General features: G+C 41.2%; 1 protein-coding gene across 10 annotated transcripts in view; it reads left to right on the forward strand.

Annotated features, from left to right (window-relative positions):
• The first annotated feature begins 5,675 nt into the window (after window positions 1–5,675).
• Window positions 5,676–18,138, forward strand: part of LRRC3B (leucine rich repeat containing 3B) — a 44,465-nt gene continuing 32,002 nt past the window's right edge. For 4 of the 10 annotated variants that reach the window (XM_066555485.1, XM_066555543.1, XM_066555501.1 and 1 more), the window contains exons 1-2: window positions 5,676–5,811; window positions 15,124–15,197. The gene's annotated coding sequence lies outside the window, so the exon portion shown is untranslated. Of the gene's footprint in view, window positions 5,812–5,871; window positions 6,017–6,440; window positions 6,563–15,123; window positions 15,198–18,138 lie in introns of those variants that run through there. The other 6 variants (XM_066555496.1, XM_066555510.1, XM_066555475.1 and 3 more) reach the window with 4 other exon arrangements.

An 18,138-nucleotide genomic window follows, 5' to 3' on the forward strand; every position in this document is an offset into this window, starting at 1 on the left:
AATTTTCTTACAATTTAAGGCCAAGAGAGATCATCAGCCTGTCTGATCTGTCTTGCATATAGGTGCCTACTAAATGTTGTACATGTATGCCAAGGCTGAGAGAACCACTTTCATTAGCCTGTAGTATTTTAGTCCTTGAGAAACCAATCTAAAACAGTACCTGAGCTTCCTATGATACTTGAGAACTAATTAGGCATGCCCAGACAACCACAGAAAAAAATCCATGCAAAATATCCACCATGCTTGCCAATCTGAGCTATTAAAATTTCTACTGCTTCTGGACTGGGCTTAATTCAAACCCAAGCATCAGATGTCTAAAATAATTTTCTGCATTGCTTTAATCTCTTCCTGGCTACAGCAAGATAAATAATACATGGTTCAAGGGAAGGCAAAAAGTTCTTCTGCAGAATATATGAGACCAAATATCTCTCAGAGGAGTGGAGAAGAGATTCTTCCTCTCTGCTGTAGGCAGCCAACTGGAGCTCTCAAGTATGGGATTTGATTATACTTATTACCTTAATGCCAGCCTGAAAATGTCTGAGTGGGCAGGGTGCAATTCAAGCCATCTTGTTCCAGCCATAATGGAAGAAGTTGCACAGATGCATTGTTCTAATGGATGGCACCAGAGGGATCATCAGGGGATGTAGCCTGATGTGACCCTCCTTCCCTCCCTGAGCCTGCTCTGTCCATTAGAATTTCTCCCAGAAGATGAAGTAAAGCTGTATTTAAGAAAGACAGCCTTTTTCAGGACAAGATCAAACAATGGTGAGTGCACCACCTCCCTTCATAAGCTGTTACAGAGTTTAATTACCTTTACTGCTAGGAAATTGCATCTGATTTCAAGGTTGATTACATCTAACCTGAAACTTCCAGTCATTGGATTTAGTTGTGCTTTTGTCAGCAAGAGTGAAAAAGCTCATTGTTGTTATCTATTCCCTGCATTCTCTCACTCTTTTTTTAATTAGAATATGTCCAGCTCTTTAGGCCTCCTATATCGAGACTTGTACTTGACATACAAAATATTTGGATTTTCTCCAACATTTTCTCATCTTCTTTAAAGTGCAGGTACCAGAACTGTGCTTGATATCTTTGAAACATGCAAGGACTGTACTGAATCCTTTCCTCACCAATGTACTCAGATCTCTCATGTAAGGGGTGATTAGGATAATCACTTTTTGAGTCTCTGCTGTCTGAGACAGTGTCCATTCCTACAAGCTTTTGGACTGTAGTGAAATTAATTTAGTGTGCTGCCTGTTGGACAGTGATCATTTAGCCAAATCAAATTACTGCAGAAATAATATATCTTCTTTATTTATTGTGCTATATGCAAGCCTTTTAAAGCAAAGATTCTATCTCATGGCCTGAAATGCTGAAAACAAAAGAAAACAGTATCAGGCAAGACTGTTTCTGATGCTTGGAAATCTCCTCACACTGAATGAAATCTCCCCATTAAAAGGCTACATTTTGAAATTTGTCAGTGAGACACTTCTTAATCCTCACAATAGGTGACCTGTTAATGCCATGTAATGCAAGACTTGAAATCAAAACGTCATGTGGTATTAACTGCCTTGCAGCAATCCAAGTACCTCCTATCAATACAGCTGCTTTTCTCCTGCAGACCTGTAATCTTTTATATAAATCTTCCAAATAACCAAAAATTCCACAAGTGTCCGTGTTGAGAACTGCCACTAACCTGTTTTGACCAGGATTAAATAGATTTATTCTTTTTCTAATATTTAAGTATCCCAGAAACACATGCTATTTTGTGAGAAGACGAAAGCATCAGTTTCAGCTAATGGATGGCAGGCACATAGCAGAAAAGTATACTCCCCTACTTATATTGTTCTCTAAATCAGAGCTAGGTGGAGTATGAGCTGAACTAGTTGAGCTTATTTACAACCACTGTTTGTCTCTCAGAGTTAATGAATTACTGACAGTCTAAAGATCTTCTGTTATTTAAAACAGAAACTTTCTCTTAAAAGTCACTTCATCTCTTTCCTATAAAGGGACTAAGTCAAAGAACAATGAAATGTTCTTTCAAATGATGGAATCTGCCAAATACAGGAACAACAGAAACTACTGGTGCTTCTTGAAGGGAGTGTTTAATGCCCAGTCCTCAGAGCCTCATGAGAGTAGCTGTGCTTAGATGGTCTGCGCATTGCCAGCACAGAGCTTAAAAAGATTAAGAGACACAATGGATTTGTACTGGCCCTCTGTAGAGAGGCCTTTGATTCATCACTAATCTTCTCAGGGCAAAAGCTCATCACCTATACATGCAGTAGCAGTACCCATGGGCTGAGAGGAGAATGAGGACTGCTGGTACCATCAAGCCTAGAGAGAGGGCAGAAACAGGTATACAATCTAGGAATGCAGCTATAGTGTAAACATTGTGGTTTGTGTTGCTTTTCATATTTCCAGGTTGCAAAACTTCATGCTTTTTGCTGTTCTCCTGGCTCAAAACAGCCTACTGCTCTGAGCTCTGCCCATGTCCTCCCTTGGAGTATGGAGTAATCCCAGGGAGAATGCGCCCCTGATATGTCTTTGCACTGCTCTCTACAAAAAAAAATCATACTCTAGACCATGAACAGAATATTACCTCTAAACTCCTAAGCCTGTCCTACTAGAGTTAAAATTGTTGTGAGATTTAGCTCTTTAATGTACCTACATCTAGAATATTAATTTCATACTACTCTTGGTTATGAAAAGAATTGATCCTGTAATGAAAGGAATATTAGTCAAGGGATAAAGAGAAGGTCACTCAATTTATCTCAGCACTGGAAGAAGTGGTATTCTTTGCTGATTTTGTAAAAAGCTATTAATGTCTCTGAAAATAAAGGGAATAGATGATACCAGATGATTCTTTAATTTAGCCATTGAAATATTTTGCTAATATTTATACATTTTTAAGGATCTAATCCTGTAAAGTCTTGTTTATATGAATACTTCTTACTCACAAACAGCCTTGCTGAATTATGTGTGGTTTTTTCTGTTAGAAAAAAATAACTTGTGTAAAGATCAGTACTACTGGGCCCTTAAATATTTACAAACACTCATCAAAATTATTTTATGAGGGAAACCGAAGAACCATCTGCTATCTCCTGTTATTTAATGCTCCCTGATTTTCCTATGTGTAGAAGTCAACAAATATAACATTTTCTTTCTTATCTAAGGGCAGCCAAATTATCTTCTCCTTATCTTTTAAACTTACACTCCTTCATAACAGAGGACTAATTCTTTCACTTTTACTTCTGTAAAATGGACAGGCAATGCCTATAAGCCAGTCAGCAAATCTGCTGCTGGGTTTGTTCAAGGAGCAAAGTTTCTTTCACCTAGAATAATAATATAATCTTTCTTCTGCACACAACCACCATGACATCAGCAGTATTTCAGTCCTTAAAAATCTGTGACATTTTTAACAGCAAGTACCTGTGCATCCCTTTACAGTAATTTTTCCCAGAAAAACTACTGTGTCCTTCTTTTCAGAGATTACTAAACAGCCTCTTTTCAACTGAAGTTGTTGATGCTTAGCTGCTCCCAGGAGTGAGTCTTTAAATACAAACCTGCAAACCAGCTACACATGTGCAGTTGGTCAAAAAACTTTTTATTAGGTGCAATTTCAACAACAACAAAAAAGTATTTCTATCTTTTTGTGAAGTTCTGTTTTCCTTGGCAATTGGACTAAAATCATTAGGATGAATGATATCATGGCTAATGCAGAAAGTTAAGTTACGTATGGTAAGATCAGTCTTCTCTTATATTGTTGTGATATTTAACAATGCAAACAGTTAATTCCATAAAGTACCACTAGAGGTTCAATTTTAAAGGGAAAATACTGAATTTTTATTTCTCTCTCTTTTTTTTTTAAATTTTATTTTGGGGGGGGGGGTGGGAGGGCAGTGTGTCAAACCAAATGAAAAGATTTGCTAACTCTTTTTTTCATTAAAAATATTCAACGACAGCAAATCACTACAAGGAAGTTTGCAATGCTGGTAATGTGGTGTATTGCAGCCAAGTGCATCCATTCTGGGTACTACACCTAGCTGCCATATATCTATATACCAAACAGTAAAAACATGAACACAAGCTGTATTTGCAGGAAGGGATGCTGCACATTAGATTTTGGATTTGGGTTATCAACAATGATTAATATTTTTCTACTTCCTTAAAATGAATCTGAGCTGGTTTCAGCTAAAGGAATAAAACTCACGAAGCCTGAAAATTGTTTCCCATTGCAAATAATACAGGGCTGCTAATGCAGTCATGGCATCAGTCAGTTTCATCAGCTTTGTGACACAAACACACTACAAAGAGAAACGCATGCTCATGCACTAGGTTTTTAATTTTTAACTGATTGTGTCTTCAAAGCTGGGTTGAGTCAGTCAGTGTGAGTTGTGCAAGGAACTAATGAAAGTGATTTTTATCAAGTTGCTTTTTGTATTTGTTATTTTCTCTTTTACTAATAAGAATTTAAAATGATAGGCATACATATAAGTGTTCACGAACTAATTTGCAAATATTCCTAGGAGAAAACCAGCAAGTTTTGCTATAGTACAAAGGCTTGGTCCTGCATTATCTTGCTAATATAATTCGGGTTACTCAGGGAGGTAAATAACTCACAGAAGTGAGGTTTAATGATGAAAATTGACATTTGGCAATGCATTTCTTTTGTTCCCCCTTCCCTCAAAAGACCACCTCTCTGTGGCCATAGCACTGATCCTTCTGACCTAGAAGTTTCTTTTTGACAATGGCCGATACGGAGATAAAACAGTTTTGTATAGTTAGAGGCAAAAAAAAACAGCCCAGAGGAAATCAATGCCAATTAATTTTCTGTTCCATGCAGCAGCATCTTAGGCAGCTTTCACCTTAAACTAAACCAGCTAAGATGGATCTTTCTAAAACCCATCTGCTCAGGTGCTCTCAACTAGAGACAAGCAACAAAATTTTTGCTGCACAAAATGAATAGAAAGTTTTACTTTGCAGAGCCAGAGTAGAAAAGTGCACAACAGAGAAAGTGTTCGAATGAGAGAGGCAACCAATTGGTGATGTTTCTTAAAGTGTGGTTTATGACAGGCCATGCAACTGCTGCAACACAGCACATTCCACAGAAGCACCTCTTGGAGAATAAAGTCACCCTCGCAGGAACCGCGGTAAGCCCGAAGCAGGATGTGAATAACTGGATCAGCACAAAAGGTTGGTGAGGCTGACCATAGCATAAGTTCACCTATCGTAGCAAGTATTATACATTGGCAATGACAGCTGTTCACTCAGATGAGGAAAACAATTAACCTTATTCGTATTTGGCTGGGGAACCTGGTGGGCACTGGGGGGAGCAGAAGCACCCTCTGAACGCACCCCACGGTCCTCCCGACAGGCCGGGCTATCTCTCTCGGGCGGCCCCGGCCCTGCCCCTAAAGCTGGGGAGCGAGAGCCACAGTCAGCCCCGGGAGGCAAACGGGCAGCACCTCCCCGCCGTGCGCTGGGAGCGAGAGGGAGGTCTCCTCCTTCTCTCCCTCCCCTCCCCGCTCTCTCCTCCCTCCCTGCCCGCCTGCCTCCGTGCCTGCAGCCGCAGCGCAGGGCAGGGGAGCGGCGGCGCGGCAGGCACAGCAGGCACAGTCTCCCTCCCGGCGGGCGCCCGGCGGAGGAGCAGGGCGGGCGGGCGTTGGCTGCGCCCGGCCGCGCCGCCCCCGGCTCCGCCCGGCGCTCCCATGGCGCGGCGGCCCCGCGCCAGGTGAGCAGCGCTGCCTGTTGCGCCGAGCGGAGCGGAGCCGCCGGGGCCACACGCCGAGAAGTTTTGCGGGAAGGCGCCGCGATGTGAGTTGCGGCGCCCCGCGGATGCACTGGGTGGGGGGCGGCAGCTCCGGGAGGAAACTCGACGGGCAGGGAGCGGGGGGAAGGCGATCAGCGCTGCTGCCTCCGAGGGGTACCGCCGTGCCGTGCCACCTTGCCCGGCAGCGATCGGCGAGGGCCACCGGCGATGCCCCCTCCCCCAGCCCGTGCTGGCGAACCTCCGGTGTCCGTGAGTCCTGGGGGGTGACGGGGTCGGGATTCCGCCGAGGCAGCGGGAGATGGGGAGGGAATCCAGAGGCGAAGGCTCTGGGAAGGGGGTTGACACGCTCTCGTTTGGGAGCAAACGAGGGATTTAAGACCCCGCGGCCCCCGATCTCGTACCGGAGCAACATCAGAAAAAGGGGTGGAAAATCCAGCGCCCCTCCCATCCGTGTGTGTTCCCGGGCGCCCGGCCGCTGTCCCTGCCCGGCCGGGTGCGGGCGGGCTGCCGGAGCTCGGTCGCGCTGCTCAGCCTGCGGGCGGCGGCTGGGGCGCCTAGCGGGGCTGCCGAGGAAGGGGGGCGGCGGAGGCGGGGACGGGAGGGAAGACGCCTTGTGTGTTGCCGTAGGATTTTTCCACTTTGAGACCTATCTGGACCAGTCGCTACGGTTCGGGCGGCGGTGGCCGCGATGCGGGGGGAGGGGGGAAGAGGGCATCTCCCTCCGAACGCGAGCAACAAATGGCAGCGGGGGCGGCAGCCGGGCTGCAGGACAGCGGCGGTGCCTGCTGCGCCCAGGTGAGCTGCGACGCCCCCGCTGCCCGGGGAGGCACCGGGTAGAACCGGAGCGGGAGGCGCTGGAGCTGGCCCGGGGGGCTGTGACGGGGTGCGGGGTGCCCCGGCCCGGGACAGGAACGGGGGTTCAGGGGTCCCGCGGCCGCGGGGGGCTCCGTGCGACCCGGCGCTCCGAGAGGGGAACGGTCGCGACCTCTGAGCCCTCATAGAAATGTGGGGATCTCTTGCAGCAAGCGGGTACTGGGTACTGTGGGAACCGCGGGCTCTTCTCTCGCCTTTCTGGCAAGCTACACGTCCAGAATTTCCCTCGCCAAAAATTTGGAAAATGCCTCAGATGTGCCAGCGAGAATTCTTCTTTCCGTTTTTGCTTCTGCCTTCAAAAATTAGGAGATTTTAGAGTATCGGTTAGAAAATGTGAAAGTGATTGAGGCTGCAGGTTATCATCCCATCTTTCTGATTGTCCCTAGACAGCAGAAATTGTGTAATTACAGAATGAAAACAGCCCAACAACTTGAAAAGCGTAAATAGACCAACTACCTAAAGAGTCAGAATGAGAACCAGGAAAACAACATTTAGTGCTCTCCTCCAATAAGTAATTCTAGAGTTATTTACATAGATATGGAAATGACAGAATAAGCTAAAACTTTTGAGATTATTTGAATTAATTAAAATGTAATAGCCATGAGAAAATGTTACAGATTTAGTAAGGAAAGGAAAACAACCCTTCCTCAAGCTAAAAACTCTGACGGGGGTAGCCTTTTCTGAATGTTGAAAAGACCTGTCAAAAATTTCTTCTTATGGTAATCTGTCTAATAATTTGTAGGTTTAAACTGGAAGGTGTGTGTCCCACCCTCCTGAAAGTGGTAGCTTGAAGGCTTTGATATAGAGCACCACAGTGTTCATATGGCTTACCTATTGATATTATTCTTAGTAATTTAATTTAAAAGTATAAGCTCCTAGTTTGATTTAAAGGGAAAGAAGCTGTAGAATGAACTTAATTTGCAAAACCCTTGCTACATTCAGAGTCTAATTTTCTAGTTTAGTTTCTAAATAGTAAAATTGCTCAGGATTAATTATAACTGTGATTGTGGCAGCCCTTACTTGTGCAAGTTGCCTGGATTTCTGTGGGATGACTTCTTCAGGTAATATTCTGATGACTCAAGATAGCAGGATCAGGCTCATGGTCAGAGAGTTCCAGCATGCAGCACCATGTAGGGTTGTGCCCATTGGCGCTAATGAGATGATTTGGACTTTGGCAAGAGAAGAATGTGAGGTTAAGTCTGGATCTCTTGCATTTATTCAGCTATTGCTGGCTGGGTCACTGAACCCTGATCTTGCCATCCCCTGAGATTTGCTGTAAAATTTGCACTGACTTCAGTCCAGCCAAAACGAGCTCCTGTGTGATTGTAGTTTCCAGTTGCCTTAGGGCAGGTTGAAGCTGCTGAGTGTCTTGGACATCAGGGCCTGAGTGAATGAGGATTGTACCTGCAGCTATCAAGAATCAATGTGTTTTGCCTCAAATGTGAGATTAATTGAAAGAGAAGTATCATTTAATAGGCATATAAGTCTGTGCTCTGGATCCAGTCCTGAGCTAATAAAGTCCATGAGAGCTTTGCTGTATATAAATGGAATAGCAAGACTTAAGGGTACAGGTGTGATTTGTCTTTTCCATGTGCTTTATGGACCTGTATTTCAAGTCTTTTGGGAGGTAGGAAATTCTTCCTGCTCACACTGAAACAGCATTACAGTAACTAGAGTAACAGAGCAAATGCATGATATGTCAGCTCAAGAAATATCCTCCCAGCAGGAGAACTGGAATTTATAAAATTCAGCTGTATTCAGAAGTGCTAACTCAAGTGTCTAAAGCCAGAGAAAAAATGTATTGCTTAATTTCAAAAGCACCTTTAGATGTTCAGTTTAATAATAAGGTGCTTCTGAGTCTTGTTTTTAAGGATATTTCCTGTCACTTCACTAGGAATATTTATGTGAGTAGTGCAAAGGATACATGGCTCACTGGCAGGAAGATTTTAAACTTTTTAATGAAGTGGATGATTTAAACAAGAAGGAATATGGGTTGAAATATTTCATGTTGCCACTTCAGTTAATCAGAAGATGAACTAAGGAAGGTACTTCCTCTCAGAGTGGAATACTGCATTTGTAATGACTTACAGGATTTGCATGTAGCTACTGTCCTTGTTGTTATCTGCATGCCTGGTCCTTTGATCAGTACTCATTAGAGAATGCAAATTAAATTAGTGTTCTGTGGCTAGCAAAATAATGCCTCTAATTTTGCCTCATTCAATAAACTTTGTTCATAAGCTTAGAGAAAACTCTTGTGAAGCAATTTAGAAACTTATAATAATGTTAAACAGAACCTTATTTCAAAATGATGGTATTTTGAGCCAAGAATAAATTATTTGAGTTCACAGAATATGTGGCATTTACATTGGCTTGTTTGGCCACACATTTTTAAGTTGATATTTTATTTACTAAAAGTAACCTCTAGAAAATGCAATTTTGATAGGGGCACTTCAATACTGGTATGAATCAAATGCCAAAATGCCAGTATGTCTACTGAAAGTACAAGCAGAAAGGATTTAGGAATTTCTCAGCACCTTCAATAAGCATTTTTAAAGGGATTACAGCCTGTGAATATATGGATGAACAAGGTATATCTTTTGCTCTTAAATCCAATGTGCTGTAGGTGAAGTAGCATCAAATTTAGAGATGTTTTGGTGAATTTAATCTCTGCTTCTAGTTTCAGTCCAGCACTTTTCATAAGTAGTTTCCGTGCTTCCGTCATTCTGGCGTGGTTTGTTAGTCTGGATGCACAGCAGACCTGGGGGTGCATCCTAGGGGGAAAAGGAGAGTGATGTGGTATTGGCTTTACTCACTGCTTCATCAGAGCATCAGATAAACAGTTGCTGTAGAACTTGCTGTGGAGGAGGATGTCATTAGTTCACAATGCTTAAAGATGCATGATCCTGCTTCATGGGGATTTCTGTGGGTGACTGGTGCCTGTGTCTGTACTTGCCACTGATGACCTGCACTGCTTATCTCCATCAGCACCTGTATCCAGTGCTGGTTTGGCTTTACATGCTTACTTTGAGCTTGGAAATGCAAATGCAATGCTTACTGTTACCAAACAACAGAGCATCTTTTATTTCTCTCTCTGGGCTCCACTGAGATCCTTCACCAAGCAGATCTTTTTTAAAAAACAAGCGTATTTCTGACTGATTTCTGCAGTGGACATGGGGAAGTCCTTTTCATAAGGATCATCCCTGCTCCTGAGTTCTGTTTTCCATCAGCAAGGAAAAGGCAATGGTTGCTGAATTTAAATGGTGTTTCTTTCTCTGGAGAGTATGAACTTTTGTAGTGATGAAAAAAAGAGAGATAGACAAATGGGAACAGATGAAGAAGGCCTGATGCCCACAAAACAAGAGAAGTAGATGACAACAGGGAGAAAGTAGTGGCTGATCTGAGTAGTTTGACTCTTGAAGTTGAGGTGATCTGGGCTGTACCATAGCCCTCTGGCTTGGCTCCGTGCTGTGCCATGGATTTGCCATGCCCCTGCCATGGGCCTTCAGAGAAGATGCGTTGGTTGATCTCAGTGGGACTAGAAGCCTTGCTGAGGAATTGAATTTGGCTTTTTGTATCTCAGCTCCACTTACAGAAAGGAGAGAAAAATGCCTCTTGAGGAAATGGGACTGGTAAAAAGCCTTTTCAGAGATACATTGATCTGGATAATTGGACTTTTTACTTAAACAGAGATGAAAGTTACCACTACAGATCTTGATATACTTGATTAAGGTTTACTTCTGCTTTTCAGCTAGCTAGAGTGTGTGTTTTAAATTAATTTGGCACTTCATTAATAGCCATTTCATAAAGCTGCTAACTTATCCTTTGAGAAGAAGAAAAAAGTTAACCTCTGCTTGCCAAATAGTGCTATAAAGATTCACTAATAGGAAAAAATGAAAAGTGATAGAAGTGAGTGACAATACATAAATGGGATGCTACTCTGGCCTGGAAGCAGGAAAGCAAATGGACACTATTTAATTATTTAAGGAACAATAAATGAGAAGTCAGGTTCTCAAGTGACAGTAAAAGAAGAGATGAACAGAATTTTAAAAGGTTAGGAGCAGGAAACAATGTATAAAGAAAATAGAAGGTGGACTTGAAGGGAGCAAAGGGTCAAGGGATGGACTTAGGATTTCTATGGAGTTTTCAGTTGGAAAATATTACCTCTATATTGTGGTGCTTGCATGACAACCAGTATTTCACTCAAATTGTGGAAGTTTTAGCACACAGTGTCCTCCTGGGAGGTCACTTCATGTTCCCACTTCATCCTCTGGATGCACAACCTCAGTTAATAGGGCATGTGCTTTTAAAGATGGCATGTCTTAGGTGTCGGGCTCTCTTAAGGGGCTTACTTCGTGGATATGTTAGTTGTAGTGCTGCTGTCACTTCTGTCAAAGTTGCTTCCTCCACCAAACAATAGCATTGGTTTTAAACAAAGTATTTTTTGCAGTTCACCAAAATTGGGTTACACACTTTCGCAACTTTACTCACTAAAGACACGTTGTATGAAACGATCATAAGTATTCAGCATTTCATTACGAATGTTTGCATTGGGAGTTAGTGGGATACATGAAAAGCATGTGAAGGCTGTTTCCCATATGTAGATTACAAATGTGTATTGTTCTGGTGGAATTTGATTCATGCAAAATATTCTTGTAATGCTTACAAAGTATACATTTTTGTGTGCTTGTGAATGATTTGCAGCAAAAGGATGAAGCCTTTGGATGTGGAAATAAATCCATGGTGCTTGCCATTGTAAAGACATTGCAATTAAAAGAAAAGCACTGGGTCAACAGTGTTGAATTCCTGCTAGTATTCCCTCACCTTTAAAAGCAGAGACAAATGCTTCTTCCTCTTTAAAGAGGATCTGCAACAAAAAATTTTTATGAAATTCCTTGTTAGGTCATATATGGTTAAGCAAGCAATAGTGGTTATATATCTTAGTGATGAAATGTCATCTTATCAGCATTAAAGCCAAAATAAATTTACGTTACCGGTGTTTTAATTCTTGATTTTTTAACCTGTTTCTAATCTGTGTTTGTAAATGAAAATAGGCACAATCTCTTTAGACTTCCACTTCAATTATTTTTATTTTTAATTCTTCACATAGCAGTGTTTATATATTGCTTTCTATACACTCTTTTATTTAAAAAAAAAAAAAAAAAAACCAACCCAGAAAGCCTTTTCTTACACTTGTGAAAATACTTCTGTAGTGCTTTTTTTCATGTGAAGATTTATTTGGAAATGTTGATATTCTGTTATAATTATCTCCATCTATGCAAAAAAAAAAAAAAAAAAAGGGCATTTGCCAGGAGCAAAAATTGTGGAATCAATAGAAGTTGCAGAAGAGGGAAGGCCCTCAACAGCAGGAGACCGACTGTTTACACTGGAAGTTGGTAAATCTAGGGGTCAGTCTTTATAGTAAATCTTGCTAGAGCTGGATTTGGTTTTTTGGGTTTTTTTCCCTAGGTGTACTGCAAATGGTCTTTAAAATTTATCTTGATTCTTACATTTTATTAATGTAATTATTGTTATAAATGTCAAAAGAGTGACCCTTAGTTCTTTTCTCCTAAAATGAAGTTAACAGGCTAATTCTGCCATTGCAACCTTCAAATAGAGTGATAGTGTTTCTAAATGTTTTTTTGCCCTTGTTTTCAGCTTTGTTGACACCAAGTCATCGAGATGAGAATTGGTGACTTTTAAACAGTCTATTTTTAACAAAGTTTGTAATAGAGTATTACTGTTCATGAATGTGTGTCAGTCCCAGTTTGCACAAGCACTAAAAGGTACTTGCTTGTACCAGAGGAGATCTGCTTCTAAGTCCTCATTTTCAGTTTTGTTGTTCTCTGGGTGTTCCTGGTCCTGTTCTTCAGGTGGGAGTACCAGTTTTACTCTGCTGCTACAAGGACATCTCCTCTTTTTCAAAGCTGAAATATTTCAGACCGAAACCTTTTTCAAAGGAATGGTCTAAATCCTGTTATAAAATGAGATACAAGTGGGAAATTTTGGTTGCTAGGCTCTTCTAACTTAGAATGAAATAACTCCTCAAACTTCAGATCACAGTATTTCTTAGACCTTTAGTTGTCACTTCAAACACACTGCATATAACCAAAGCACACAATTCAAATAGAATAAGAACATCTCAGCTTTGATTGAAAAGCAGCACATGGATGACAGCATGCAATCCAGGTAATCCTTTCTTTTCCTGTGTGTTTTGAGGCTGCAGAGCTGACACTGTCATGTCCCTATACACTGGATTTGTGATCCCTTCCTGGTTATAAGCAAGACCATTGTCATTGAAGGGTTAATATTTTCTGTTCAGAAAATGTATTGGTCATTTTCTCTTTCCAGAGTCTTTCACCGGTTTTGCCCTTTGACAGAAAACATTTAATCTGTATTCTGCTCATCACTTTCATCAGTTACTTGGTGTACTTATTGGCATCTCTGATGCATAGTGGGTGTTAGGAATAATTTCTTGACAGAAAGGGTTATCAAGCTTTGGAACAGGTGTTTGAGTCACCATCCTTGTAGGTGTTTGGAAGATGTATAGATAAGGCACTTAGGGACATGGTTTAGTGGTGGACTTGGCAGTGCCGAGTTAACAGTTGGACTCAAAGATCTTTTCTAACCTAAATGATTCTGTGATTCTATAAATACTTTATTTTGCTAGAGTAGGACTTGACAGGATTTAGACATGCAAGAAACCTAAATCTTTGGCTCAGGAAACAATCCTGATGGATACAAATGGTATTTCAATAACTTTCGATCCAAAAATGTTTCTTGCAAAGCGACAGGACTGTTCTTCTTGCCAGTCATGGCAGGTGCTCCATCTGTACAAATACCACCTAATTTGAACAAGTCAAGCTTAACAGTTGTTTTTGTTTTTTTTCCCACTATCTGCCACATTTTCAACAATTTTTTCTCTATTCCTTAAACAAGTGTGAGGCAAGGCAGCAGTGTGGAATGAAATGGACACAGGCCAACCAATTACTTAATTATAGTAGGTTTTTTTCAACACATTGAAAAGCAACAGTCAGTGCAGTGTCAGTGGCATTGCAACTTCCCTTGGTTGTGGGCAAAAAAAGGAAAAAAAATGCATGAATCCGTTAAAAATGGAAATGCATGCTGTTGTGTTGTCTAATGCCATCTCAGCCCTTCCCATTGTTATGCTGTTTGAACAACTATGGACATATCAGCTGTGTGCTGTTTTTTCATTCTGGTTTGTGCAGCAATAATTGATGTACCCTCTTGAATTCAGGTTTTTTTTCTGAGAACAGCCCTTTCTTACAAGCTTGCCATAAGGGATATTTGCTATTACACCTTTGTCACTGATTTCAGCTATAAATACACATCTAATTTCACAGATGTGTATTTATTTTTTCCATGTAAAAAGCGGTCATGCTAGGGATCTTTCTGGAGGTGAAATCTGACCACAGGTCAGATGCAATAAAATATGTTTTACACTATTTTCAGGATTAGTTTGTATAAAAGTACCATTCCAATCTGGACATTCCATGACTGTGTTATCACCACAAACATACTTTTACAGACCCTGACCATTCTCCAAAGAACTTCCCTGAGAGAAACAATCTCTATGCAGTGTCAGCTCCATGCACTGTCATCTTAGTGGTTTTTTTCACTGTGGCATGCATGACTTGGCAGGCAATGCTTTGATGATAAGTAAGTGGATTTTAAAAGCTTATGGATGTTTGAATTAACTGGGAAATCATTAGAATAATGTAAAGTGAGTGAGGTTGCACAGGTCCTTTATTTTCCCCTTGCTGTGGGCTTGCAGAGTAGGTGTTCTGTGGGGTCCCAAAAGGTGTCTTGATGACTGGAGTTAGTGTGTCTTGTTCCATTGCAGCAGTATTTTATCAGTGAGCTGAGACTGCTAGTTTTAAATTCTGATTCTTGAAGCTGTGGAGTGCAGCTTTGAATACCGAGTAAATGCTTGGGCATTTGCAAAGGGAGATTAAAAATATTATCAGGCTTGCAGAGCAGTTCTTCATTGATGTAAAGCTTTGGTGGGCTAGGGGCTGATTCTGTGACCTCATGTGTTTTTCCATTCACTTGGCTGCTCCAAGTAGCCTCCTCCATTTCCTATGCATCCACCGTTTCCTCAAATTATTTTTTAAAGGTATTTTGTTGCCTTTCTTCTAAAAGTATGTAAGACCAGGGGTTTGACTATGGAATTTATTAAATATCAGTATTGAAGTAGAATTGACATTTTTGTAAATGTAGATGTGATGTGTGTATGAGGAGTTAATGTGACTTTAAAAACATCTGGTCTCAGCCCTTCCCACCTTGTTTCTGCATTTTGGACCAGCCACTTGCAGGTAAAGGGCACTGACAGGGTAACATTTTAGTGACTTTAAATACCACAGCTGACAGAGAAAGATTGAATTTTTAAGGATCAGCTATCAGGGAAATGCACTTCAATATTCCCATCTAGGAAAAAAACCAACCATGTTTGTTTTTAATTACAGATACTGAGCTTGTTGTGGTCAGTTGATGCAGCGATGAAAAGTTTGTGGTAGTGAAAATTGGAGATTGGTGAGAGGTGAGCTTCTTGCTAACATTGATATTACTCAGATTCACTGTTTTTACTCATACACCTGACTGTTCTTGGAATTACCTAGCAGCATTTGGCATGGAAGTGTTGCTCCTGGAAACAGTTTCAATCAGAGAAATTAGCCATAAACTTTGACCCTTTTCCAGTATAACTTAGACTAGATGGCTTTATTTGACAACTTAATAGCTGTACCTAAGCTGCCTCTAAAAATATTTTGCACTTGAACTTTATTAGTCTTGAATATATTACTTTTTCAAATGAATTTTTATAGTTCCTACTAAATAAAGGTTGAACCTGGAAAAGGGAAATTAAAATCAAGTGATCTGTATCTTCACTTACAAAACAAATGCAACATAAATAATTACATTCTTCTCAACATTTTCACACCAGCATGGGAAAAAAGAAAAAGCCTATCCGTGTAAACCTTCTGAAAACTGTTTCCTGTGCCATTGCCTGTACTCCTTCAGGTTAGAAAGAAACACTGTATTCTTCAGATGCTATAAAGAGAACATTGCTATTCAGTGGTTGTGGCAACAAGCAAAGAAAACACTGGGCTGCGCTGTAGCTCCCCATAATGGTGAAAGCCTTTAATTTTTCATTAGGGATTTGACCCTTGGTTCATTTGAAGGGTGAACTTGATTTCTTTGCCCCTGCAGAAAAAGACCCAAACCAAACAGACTAAGCAAAAGCACTGGCTGCTGTCATTACTAATTCATCAGGTGTGACGGGGTTGGTGTTCTTCAGCTTGGGTTTGCGTGTCAGGATTTAGGGAAAATGGAATGAGAGGGAAGTGATGTCTATAAAGAGCTGGCAGGGATGTACCAGATAAAATACCCCTCTAAGAAGGCTCATCTGAAGAGATGAAAGGCAGAGTAATCAGCACCTGCAGAAACGTTTCCTTTAAGGTTTGTACTTCTGGTGAGAGGTAAAAGATAAAACACGCCACTAATACTACAGCATGTCCTTGCTAAGCCTACAGCTGCTTTCTTGGCAGCCTCAATGGAGGTATCTTGCTGGGCCCTGAGAAAACGAGTGTTTTGGACATACACAGGTCATGAGGATTTGTCAAGGCTGAGACATGAGCCCTGGTGCAAAGGCCAAGTCACCGAGCTCCTAATGCATCCAGGGAGGCATCTCAGACAGGAGCTCAGTGTCTGGGCTCACAGCTGTCAGCAGTGATGGGCATCCCTTAAAAGTTTGTTCAAGAGCTGAACTTTTCTACAAAAGTAGAGTTTCTTTATGGGTTGGGTGGCTGGTCCAGGGTGAAAAAGGAATGATGGCAAGTTTTTAGTACCTGCTGCTGCCAGATTCAGTTACACTTACTGCACTCTAAAACACCAGTTTGACTGTTAACATGAGTAATGTCAGTGTAAGTAGGCAGTGTTTTTAGTTGCTGTTGTTTTCATGAGGCCTTCAACGGTGTGATTGAGAACTACACGAGGGCTTTTCCAAAACCTTATGAGCAAAAGTGCTCGATTCCTTTTCCCTAATGAGTGGTATGCTGCAGGGGTGAAATGGATAGATGAGATTTGTGTTCTCAGCACTGGGTGGAAGGGAGTCCCCATGTGATTTTCTCAGTATGGGTTTGCAATATTTTCTAACTTGCCAGGCATTTCTCCTTTGTTTTGTTTTGCTTCCCCAGTACTTTCAAAACCTTGTTCTAGTTTTCCTCTGGACCAAAGTGATGTTTAAAGAACAAAGTCCAGGAAAGATGTTGGTACAACAAAGAAAAAGATCCTAGAAGTGGCTTAGGAGGTCTGAAATGGGAGGTGAATAGTTCTTTTTCTTTCTTAGGGGAAAATGGTCCTTCTAAATAAGAAGGTAAAGTGTTCTCAGGTGACAGAAGAGTCTTCAAAATGCTTAAACAATATAAAATCTCTGTTTCCCTATCAAGGGGAGGAAGATGTTTTATTATAACATAGACCTGTAGTAAGGTTAATAAAAAGTAAATTTTGTGTAATTTTCCTTGAAAGTATTTTGATACTAATGAGAATCTTTACAGTCTCTAAACTTTCTAGAACTTTCTTTTTATCCTGCTGTCTCCCCTTTTCACTTCTGTTGCTCTCAGAAAAAGCTGTTTACCCTCTCTTCGAGGTGTCAGCTACAGAGAACTCTTCCAATGCACCAACTTGACCCTTTATGTGGGCTAAGGGTTGCATGAAACAGGGCAGCAAGAGTCTTTCAGTGCAGGTGCCCAGAGCTGGCCTTCCTGTACCCTTGCTGGAGCTGGTGGGAAAGAAATTGGATTTTTTGAGAAGAAGAAACCACAGGAATGTGCCTAGGTTCAGACCTGAGACTGGGGTTGTACAGAGGTTGTGATTAGATTGGTATTTAGTTTGGAAGCATCAGTATTATGGATTTATTTTTCCTTTTTTGCTTGAAAATCACTCATATTTAAAGATTTCAGGTAAACCTGTGTCTGAGCTTGGTGGAATTGCTTTGATTTATGTGGGTGTAAGGCATAATAGATTTATGTCCATAATGTGCATGCTGTCTCAATTTTTTACAGACTTATGCAAAATAATAATGAAAACACCTTGAGAATGGATGTTATTTGTACTGATTTGAACACAGGATATTTCCAGATGGAAAGTGAGGTATTGTTCCTAACGTGCAATATAAAAATACTTGAAATAACTGTTTCTGGGACTTTAGTATCATCTATTGAATTCATATCTACCCTTGTCATCTGAAAGACTACTAAAACAAGATTCTGCTCAAAATGATAGAAGTGACAGTCATACAATGCATTTCATTCCTGCTGAGCTCTGTTAGGTAGTTAGTCTGGGGAGATTTGGATCTCACTTCAGTCATTCAAGGGCAGTCCTTTGGAAGCGATTTGCAGAATATGTAATTGTGCCCATAAATCCCTCGCTCCCCCTGCAAATAGGGTAGAATTCCTGTTGCCACCCTACTGTGTTGAGGAAAC

The sequence above is a fragment of the Molothrus aeneus genome, chromosome 1 (genome assembly GCF_037042795.1).
Source record: "Molothrus aeneus isolate 106 chromosome 1, BPBGC_Maene_1.0, whole genome shotgun sequence".
Classification (NCBI taxonomy): Eukaryota; Metazoa; Chordata; class Aves; order Passeriformes; family Icteridae; genus Molothrus; species Molothrus aeneus.